The following is a 10,000-nucleotide window of genomic DNA, read 5'->3' as shown; positions in this document are numbered from 1 at the left end:
TAGACCTGCATGGCTTAATCTTTGAGACAAGCATATGTTACTGGCAGGATCAACCAGGTAGTAGCCGTAGGAGAGCCTCGCTCTGACCCGGGGTTCACGCGGCGCGGGTCCCGGTTTCCACCCCCCGGGGGGAGTGGGACCGGGGCCACTCTCGTGTGGCTCTCCCCTCTCGTAGGCTGAGGGGCGGCCGGGTGGGCCGTAACCGAGGAAAGGTGCGTTTCGCGGGGCCGGGTGGCCGCGACGGGCCGGGGGCGTCTCCGCCCTCGGTCGCCGAGGCCCTCGCCGGCCGCCGGTGGCGGACCTTCGCGTCTGACGGACCGTCTGAGTCTCCCGCGGAAAGGGTCGGGCGGGCTCCGGAGAGCCCCCCTGGAGGCGAGAGCGCCGGGTCGGGGAGGAACCGACCGCCCATGGCGGCCGACGCGCTAACGTCGGCCGGGCGGAGGCCTGCCCCAGGCGCAGTTCGATTTCCAGAATCTCAGGGCCATGACACACAAAGCGTATCCGGGCGTCACCCCGTAACGGGTCATTAAGGCTGAGACGTGGGCGGCCCTGTCCCGCCCGGGGTTTCGTTTAGCGGCCGACGCCGGTTCGTTTTGCGGCCGAACGACGCCGGTTCGTTTAGCGGCCGAACGAAGCCGGCTCGTTTAACGGCCGAGGCCAGCCGGGTTCGTCCCTTCCTTGGATGATTTGCCATTCGTAATAAGAATCGTCACTACCTCAGTGCAGAGGGACTTTTTCGAGGCATTTGTGTCCGCTCGAGAGGCCTCTCGCTGGGCTCGAGAGGTCCTGGGATCCGGTAGCCTATCACCTTGGAGAGTCAGCGAGGTGCTCTTCCCTATATACCCGATGGCACCTGTTCGGGCCACCGTCCCCTGCTGGACGGGGCCCGGCTCTGTACCGCCCCAGACAGAGCGCCTTCGTCGGTCACGAAGGCAGGGTCGTGGACCCTGGAAGCGCACGAGCCACCCGACTCGGCTTCCATAGCGGCTGGCGGCCCTGGCCCGCCCGAGACGAAGCGCCTTCGTCGGTCAGACAGATAGGGTCGAGGACCCTGGAAGTGCGAGAGCCACCCGACTCGACTTCCACGGCGGCCCGGAGGCCGGGCCCGTCCCCGTCCGTGCCCGGGGACGGGGCACCTTCGTCGGTCAAACGCGTTGGTCTTGGACCCTGGAAGTGCACGAGCCACCCGACTCGACTTCCATAGCGGTCGGCGGCCCCGTACCGCCCCAGACAGAGCACCTTCGTCGGTCACGAAGAGAGGGTCTTGGACCCTGGAAGTGCACGAGCCACCCGACTCGACTTCCATAGCGGTCGGCGGCCCTGTCCCGCCCCAGACGATGCACCTTCGTCTGTCACACAGATAGGGTCTTGGACCCTGGAAGCCGTCCCCCTCGACTTCCGTAACGGTCGGCGGCCCTGTCCCGCCGCAGACGGGTCACCACTCCGTCTGTCTGTAGGGTCTTGGACCCTGGAAGCCGCCCCACTCGACTTCCATCGCGGTCGGCGGCCCTGGCCCGCCGCAGACGGGTCGCCACTCCGTCTGTCTGTAGGGTCTTGGACCCTGGAAGCCGCCCCACTCGACTTCCATCGCGGTCGGCGGCCCTGGCCCGCCGCAGACGGGTCGCCACTCCGTCTGTCTGTAGGGTCTTGGACCCCGGAAGCCGCCTCACTCGACTTCCATCGCGGTCGGCGGCCCTGTCCCGCCGCAGACGGTGTGCCACTCCGTCTGTCACACAGATACATAAGGGTGTCTCGGAACCCCGGACGCCGACCGAGACGAAACGCGTGGGGTCGGTGCGCCCGAGAGGGTAGGGTGCCCCGGGGCCGGCCGCTCGCCCGACCGGCTTCCGGGACTCCTTGACCGCTCGGGAGACCTATCCACGCGCCCGCCCGACCGGCGGCCGGGGGCCCTCGACCGCCACACGCGTACCGACGACCGGGGGGTTTCCGTTTTACGGCCGACGCCGAGATCCTTCGACGGTTCCAACATGGGTTGTTACGCTTTTGTGTTCGCCCGTGTCTGAGCATATATGGTCGGGTCGAACCTTTGAGGCCGTAGCCTGGAGATCCAGGGCGGATCTTATCTCACAACACGTGTGTCTTTGAGGCCGTAGCCTAGATCCAGAGACTTTAGGATCTTTTTAGCAGTTTTAAGGCCGTAGCCTTGATCCAGGGCGGATCTTTTGAGCAGCTTTAAGGCCGTAGCCTTGATCCAGGGCGGATCTTTTCACAGGTTTTAAGCCGAAGCGCCTTGATCCAGGGACTTTTGGATCTTTTTTTGCCGTTTTTAGGCCGTAGCCTTGATCCAGGGCGGATCGTTTTGCGGCCGTAGCCGAGTTCCATCACCCAAGGTAGCTTTAGTTTTTAGGCATTAGCCTTGATGATCCAGGGCGGATCGTTTTGCGGCCGTAGCCGAGTTCCATCACCCAAGGTAGCTTTAGTTTTTAGGCATTAGCCTTGATATGATCCAGGCCGGATCTTTCCGCCTAGGCGGCATGCGGATATGGGTTACCCGTCTTTCGACACTCGCCCGGGGCGCTGCCTCACATCAGACGCCCTTCGTCCGTTCCAACCGTTCCAGTTCTTTTAACGGTTTTTCGTTCATCGCACACCGACGCGCACAGACCTTTCTTGGGATCTGCCGCAGGGAGGGAGGACGCTGGAGGTCCACTTTCGAAGCAACCCATCCCTATATACCCGATGGCACCTGTTCAAACGACCGCCCCTTGAGAGAAGGGGCCCTTCCCGTGGCTCGTCCGGGAGGAGGCGCCCGCGTCGGAAGGCGCCGTAAGGTCGGAGACCCTGGAAGTGCACGAGTCACCCGCTTTTACCTCCAGGCCCTCTGTCGTACTTCTCGTGTCCGCTCACGAGACCTCGTTTCGGCTTTATGGAAGTGCACGAGTCACCCGCTTTTGCCTTTTCTGGAAGTGCACGAGTCACCCGCTTTTGCTTCCAGGCCCTCTGTCGTACTTCTCGTGTCCGCTCACGAGACCTCTCTTCGGCCTGGGGGTGCGCCACGTACACCCCCGCGTCCGCATTCGAGTCACCTCTTCGGGCTCATGAGGTAGGGTCGGTGACCCTGGAAGTCAGAGACTTCCAGGCCTTCTGTCGTACACCCTCGCGTCCGCTCACGAGACCTCTCTTCGGCCTGGGGGTGCGCCACGTACACCCTCCCGCGTCCGCTTTCGAGTCACCCATCTGGGCTACGGAGGTAGGGACGTGTGCCCTGGAAGAACCAGACTTCCAGGAGGGAGGGCCGCCCTGTCAGGCCCGCTTTCGAGTCACCCATCTGGGCTACGGAGGTAGGGACGGGTGCCCTGGAGGAACCAGACTTCCAGGAGGGAGGGCCGCCCTGTCAGGCCCGCTTTCGAGTCACCCATCTGGGCTACGGAGGTAGGGACGGGTGCCCTGGAGGAACCAGACTTCCAGGAGGGAGGGCCGCCCTGTCAGGCCCGCTTTCGAGTCACCCATCTGGGCTACGGAGGTAGGGACGTGTGCCCCGGAGGAACCGGACTTCCAGGAGGGAGGGCCGCCCTGTCAGGCCCGCCTCGGAGTCACCTCTCTGGGCTAAGGAGGCAGGGACGTGTGCCCTGGAGGAACCAGACTTCCAGGAGGGAGGGCCGCCCTGTCAGGCCCGCTTTCGAGTCACCCATCTGGGCTACGGAGGTGGGGACGGGTGCCCTGGAGGAACCAGACTTCCAGGAGGGAGGGCCGCCCTGTCAGGCCCGCCTCGGAGTCACCTCTCTGGGCTAAGGAGGCAGGGACGTGTGCCCTGGAGGAACCAGACTTCCAGGAGGGAGGGCCGCCCTGTCAGGCCCGCTTTCGAGTCACCCATCTGGGCTACGGAGGTGGGGACGGGTGCCCTGGAGGAACCAGACTTCCAGGAGGGAGGGCCGCCCTGTCAGGCCCGCCTCGGAGTCACCTCTCTGGGCTAAGGAGGCAGGGACGTGTGCCCTGGAGGAACCAGACTTCCAGGAGGGAGGGCCGCCCTGTCAGGCCCGCCTCGGAGTCACCTCTCTGGGCTAAGGAGGCAGGGACGTGTGCCCTGGAGGAACCAGACTTCCAGGAGGGAGGGCCGCCCTGTCAGGCCCGCTTTCGAGTCACCCATCTGGGCTACGGAGGTAGGGACGTGTGCCCTGGATGAACCGGACTTCCAGGAGGGAGGGCCGCCCTGTCAGGCCCGCTTTCGAGTCACCCATCCGGGCTACGGAGGTAGGGACGTGTGCCCTGGAGGAACCAGACTTCCAGGAGGGAGGGCCGCCCTGTCAGGCCCGCCTCGGAGTCACCTCTCTGGGCTAAGGAGGCAGGGACGTGTGCCCTGGAGGAACCAGACTTCCAGGAGGGAGGGCCGCCCTGTCAGGCCCGCCTCGGAGTCACCTCTCTGGGCTAAGGAGGCAGGGACGTGTGCCCTGGATGAACCGGACTTCCAGGAGGGAGGGCCGCCCTGTCAGGCCCGCTTTCGAGTCACCCATCTGGGCTACGGAGGTAGGGACGTGTGCCCTGGAGGAACCAGACTTCCAGGAGGGAGGGCCGCCCTGTCAGGCCCGCCTCGGAGTCACCTCTCTGGGCTAAGGAGGCAGGGACGTGTGCCCTGGATGAACCGGACTTCCAGGAGGGAGGGCCGCCCTGTCAGGCCCGCTTTCGAGTCACCCATCTGGGCTACGGAGGTAGGGACGTGTGCCCTGGAGGAACCAGACTTCCAGGAGGGAGGGCCGCCCTGTCAGGCCCGCCTCGGAGTCACCTCTCTGGGCTAAGGAGGCAGGGACGTGTGCCCTGGAGGAACCGGACTTCCAGGAGGGAGGGCCGCCCTGTCAGGCCCGCTTTCGAGTCACCCATCTGGGCTACGGAGGTAGGGACGTGTGCCCCGGAGGAACCAGACTTCCAGGAGGGAGGGCCGCCCTGTCAGGCCCGCCTCGGAGTCACCTCTCTGGGCTAAGGAGGCAGGGACGTGTGCCCTGGAGGAACCGGACTTCCAGGAGGGAGGGCCGCCCTGTCAGGCCCGCTTTCGAGTCACCCATCTGGGCTACGGAGGTAGGGACGGGTGCCCCGGAGGAACCAGACTTCCAGGAGGGAGGGCCGCCCTGTCAGGCCCGCCTCGGAGTCACCTCTCTGGGCTAAGGAGGCAGGGACGTGTGCCCTGGAGGAACCGGACTTCCAGGAGGGAGGGCCGCCCTGTCAGGCCCGCTATCGAGTCACCCATCTGGGCTACGGAGGTGGGGACGTGTGCCCTGGAGGAACCAGACTTCCAGGAGGGAGGGCCGCCCTGTCAGGCCCGCCTCGGAGTCACCTCTCTGGGCTACGGAGGTAGGGACGTGTGCCCTGGAGGAACCGGACTTCCAGGAGGGAGGGCCGCCCTGTCAGGCCCGCCTCGGAGGCCTCCCCTCGGGCAGGGGAGGCAGGGTCGGGGACCCTGGAGGAACCGGACTTCCAGGAGGGAGGGCCGCCCTGTCAGGCCCGCCTCGGAGGCCTCCCCTCGGGCAGGGGAGGCAGGGTCGGGGACCCTGGAGGTGCCGGACCTCCAGGGGGACGGAGGCCGAACCCGTGGCCGGGGAGGGTGAGCCTTGCCGGGCTAGGCTCGCGCGGGTTCGAAGGCCTGGTTCGAGAGGACCCCTTCCCCTATATACCCGATGGCACCTGTTCACACTACTGCCCTTTCGAGAGGGGACCCCGACCGGTCCGCGGCCGGGACGGCGCACCTCGGTCGGCCTCGGCGAGTGGGTCGGGGTGCCTGGAGGTGCGCGAGCGGCCCGCCTGGAAGTGCGCGAGCCACCCGACTCTGGCGGCCGGCGCCCCCGGGCCCGTGCCCGCGGCCGACTCGTCTGACCCGGCATCGTCAAGGTCACCAATACCACGGAGCGTCTACGACGCCCCGTTTCCGAGATATCGGCCAATGAACTGCCGGGCGCCGTATCTCGGCCGGGGAAGGTCCTACGGACTCGGGGCCGGGCTCGTCGGAAAGGTCTCGCCCGGGGCTTTCCGACGAGACCGGCCGCGGGTCCGTGCGACCCCGGGGGCCCGAGATACTTCCGGTCGAAAATTCGAATTTCGTTACCGCGCTGCTCCGGCGCCCCGGGTCCGGGGCCTTCGCCCTTCGGGTGGGTGGCTCCTCCGCGGGGGGCCTTTCGAACGAGCCCACCCGCGCGTCGCTAGCCCTTTCCGGGGCCGAGATACGGCCTACCCCCGCGGGATTTTCCCACGGCCGTTTCTCGGGCGCCTCGGGTCCGGGGCCTTCGCCCTTCGGGTCGGTCGCTATGCCGGAGGGGAGCTTTCGAACGAGCCCTCCCTCGAGTCTCTGGCCCTTTCCCGGGCCGAGATACGGGCGGGTGGTCGCGGAATTTTCGCTCGTCCGGGGCTCCGGCGCCCCTAGCGTCCGCCTCGGAGGTCGCCCGGACGCGCGGCCGGTCTCGTTCGAAAGGTCCGTCCCGGGGCTTTCCGACGAGCCCGGCCTCGGGTCCGTGCGACCCCGCCCGCCGGAGATACGTCCGGTCGAAGCTCGCGGAAATTCCCGCGGCCGTATCTCGGGCGCCTCGGGTCCGGGGCCTTCGCCCTTTGGGTCGGTCGCTCCGCCGGAGGGGGCCTTTCGAACGAGCCTACCCGCGAGCCTCTAGCCCCTTCCCCGGCCGAGATACGGCGGTCTGTGCCCGGATTTTCCCACGGCCGTTTCTCGGAGCGCCTCGGGTCCGGGGCCTTCGCCCTTCGGGTCGGTCGCTATGCCGGAGGGGAGCTTTCGAACGAGCCTACCCGCGAGCCTCTAGCCCTTTCCCCGGCCGAGATACGGCGGTCTGTGCCCGGATTTTCCCACGGCCGTTTCTCGGGCGCCTCGGGTCCGGGGCCTTCGCCCTTCGGGTCGGTCGCTATGCCGGAGGGGGGCTTTCGAACGAGCCTACCCGCGAGCCTCTAGCCCTTTCCCCGGCCGAGATACGGCGGTCCCTCCCCGGATTTTCCCACGGCCGTTTCTCGGGCGCCTCGGGTCCGGGGCCTTCGCCCTTCGGGTCGGTCGCTATGCCGGAGGGGAGCTTTCGAACGAGCCTACCCGCGAGCCTCTAGCCCTTTCCCCGGCCGAGATACGGCGGTCTGTGCCCGGATTTTCCCACGGCCGTTTCTCGGGCGCCTCGGGTCCGGGGCCTTCGCCCTTCGGGTCGGTCGCTATGCCGGAGGGGGGCTTTCGAACGAGCCTACCCGCGAGCCTCTAGCCCTTTCCCCGGCCGAGATACGGCGGTCCCTCCCCGGATTTTCCCACGGCCGTTTCTCGGGCGCCTCGGGTCCGGGGCCTTCGCCCTTCGGGTCGGTCGCTATGCCGGAGGGGAGCTTTCGAACGAGCCTACCCGCGAGCCTCTAGCCCTTTCCCCGGCCGAGATACGGCGGTCTGTGCCCGGATTTTCCCACGGCCGTTTCTCGGGCGCCTCGGGTCCGGGGCCTTCGCCCTTCGGGTCGGTCGCTATGCCGGAGGGGGGCTTTCGAACGAGCCTACCCGCGAGCCTCTAGCCCTTTCCCCGGCCGAGATACGGCGGTCCCTCCCCGGATTTTCCCACGGCCGCAGCACGGGCGCCTTTGCTCGGATCGACTCGCCCTTTGGGTCGGTCGCTCCACGCGAGGGGACCTTTCGAACGAGCCTACCCGCGAGCCTCTAGCCCTTTCCCCGGCCGAGATACGGCGGTCCCTCCCCGGATTTTCCCACGGCCGCAGCTCGGGCGCCCTTGCTCGGATCGACTCGCCCTTCGGGTCGGTTGCTCTACCGGAGCGGCCCTATCCAACGAGCCAACCCGCTTCTCTCTAACCCTAAGCCCGGCCGAGATACGGCGGTCCCTCCGCGGATTTTCCCACGGCCGCAGCTCGGGCGCCTTTGCTCGGATCGACTCGCCCTTTGGGTCGGTTGCTCTACCGGAGCGGCCCTATCCAACGAGCCAACCCTCGTCTCTCTAACCCTAAGCCCGGCCGAGATACGGCGGTCCCTCCGCGGATTTTCCCACGGCCGCAGCTCGGGCGCCTTTGCTCGGATGAACTCGCCCTTTGGGTCGGTTGCTCTACCCGAGCGGACCTTTCCAACGAGCCAACCCTCGTCTCTCTAACCCCAAGCCCGGCCGAGATACGGGGTACCACCGCCTGACCTTTAAACGGCCGTAACTCGGGCGCCTTTGCTCGGATCGACTCGCCCTTTGGGTCGGTTGCTCTACCGGAGCGGCCCTATCCAACGAGCCAACCCTCGTCTCTCTAACCCTAAGCCCGGCCGAGATACGGGGTACCACCGCCTGACCTTTAAACGGCCGTAACTCGGGCGCCTTTGCTCGGATCGACTCGCCCTTTGGGTCGGTTGCTCCACCCGAGGGGACCTTTCCAACGAGCCAACCCTCGTCTCTCTAACCCTAAGCCCGGCCGAGATACGGGGTACCACCGCCTGACCTTTAAACGGCCGTAACTCGGGCGCATTTGCTCGGATCGACTCGCCCTTTGGGTCGGTTGCTCCACCCGAGGGGACCTTTCCAACGAGCCAACCCTCGTCTCTCTAACCCTAAGCCCGGCCGAGATACGGGGTACCACCGCCTGACCTTTAAACGGCCGTAACTCGGGCGCATTTGCTCGGATCGACTCGCCCTTTGGGTCGGTTGCTCTACCCGAGGGGACCTTTCGAACGAGCCTACCCGCTTCTCCCTAACCCCAAGCCCGGCCGAGATACGGCGGTCCCTCCGCGGATTTTCCCACGGCCGCAGCTCGGACGCCCTTGCTCGGATCGACTCGCCCTTTGGGTCGGTTGCTCTACCGGAGCGGCCCTTTCCAACGAGCCAACCCTCGTCTCTCTAACCCTAAGCCCGGCCGAGATACGGGGCACCACCGCCTGACCTTTAAACGCCCGTAGCTCCGGCGCACAAAGTCCCAGGACTTCGCCCTTTGGGTCGGTTGCTCCACCGGAGGGGACCTTTCCAACGAGCCAACCCTCGTCTCTCTAACCCTAAGCCCGGCCGAGATACGGGGTACCACCGCCTGACCTTTAAACGGCCGTAACTCGGGCGCCTTTGCTCGGATCGACTCGCCCTTTGGGTCGGTTGCTCCACCCGAGGGGACCTTTCGAACGAGCCTACCCGCTTCTCCCTAACCCCAAGCCCGGCCGAGATACGGCGGTCCCTCCGCGGATTTTCCCACGGCCGCAGCTCGGACGCCCTTGCTCGGATCGACTCGCCCTTTGGGTCGGTTGCTCTACCGGAGCGGCCCTTTCCAACGAGCCAACCCTCGTCTCTCTAACCCTAAGCCCGGCCGAGATACGGGGCACCACCGCCTGACCTTTAAACGCCCGTAGCTCCGGCGCACAAAGTCCCAGGACTTCGCCCTTTGGGTCGGTTGCTCCACCGGAGGGGACCTTTCCAACGAGCCAACCCGCGTCTCTCTAACCCCAAGCCCGGCCGAGATACGGGGCACCACCGCCTGACCTTTAAACGCCCGTAGCTCGGGCGCCTTGGGTCGGATCGACTCGTCCCTTGGGTCGGTTGCTCTACCGGAGCGGACCTATCCAACGAGCCAACCCGCGCCTCTCTAACCCTAAGCCCGGCCGAGATACGGAGTACCACCCCTTGATATTCCCACGGCCGTAGCTCCGGAGCCCTTTGCCGCAGCCCTTCGGGACACCCACCCTCGGACGCCCCGCGGAGGGACCTTTCCAACGAGCCAACCCTCGCCTCTCTAACCCTTTCCCCGGCCGAGATACGGGGTACCACCCCTTGATATTCCCACGGCCGTAGCTCCGGAGCCCTTCGCCGCAGCCCTTCGGGACACCCACCATCGGACGCCCCGCGGAGGGACCTTTCCAACGAGCCAACCCTCGCCTCTCTAACCCTTTCCCCGGCCGAGATACGACCCCGAGAACCGTGGCACCTCTACCCGACCACAGTGCACCCGAGGCCGGCCTCGGACCCCCGAGGACGGTGGCACCTCTACCCGACCACAGTGCACCCGAGGCCGGCCCCGGACCCCCGAGGACGGTGGCCCCTCTACCCGACCACCGTGCACC

General features: G+C 66.7%; 1 non-coding gene across 1 annotated transcript in view; it reads right to left on the bottom strand.

Annotated features, from left to right (window-relative positions):
* LOC141281706 (18S ribosomal RNA) overlaps positions 1 to 60 on the bottom strand; it is a 1,855-nt gene extending 1,795 nt beyond the window's left edge. The window contains exon 1 of the ribosomal RNA XR_012336069.1: positions 1 to 60. This exon is cut by the window's left edge and continues 1,795 nt beyond it. This is a non-coding gene — a ribosomal RNA (18S ribosomal RNA).
* Positions 61 to 10,000: the final 9,940 nt, after the last annotated feature.

The sequence above is a fragment of the Paramisgurnus dabryanus genome, unplaced genomic scaffold (genome assembly GCF_030506205.2).
Source record: "Paramisgurnus dabryanus unplaced genomic scaffold, PD_genome_1.1 h2tg000185l_1_75505__unordered_in_group3, whole genome shotgun sequence".
Classification (NCBI taxonomy): Eukaryota; Metazoa; Chordata; class Actinopteri; order Cypriniformes; family Cobitidae; genus Paramisgurnus; species Paramisgurnus dabryanus.
This window is presented reverse-complemented; position numbering and strand designations above follow the sequence as displayed.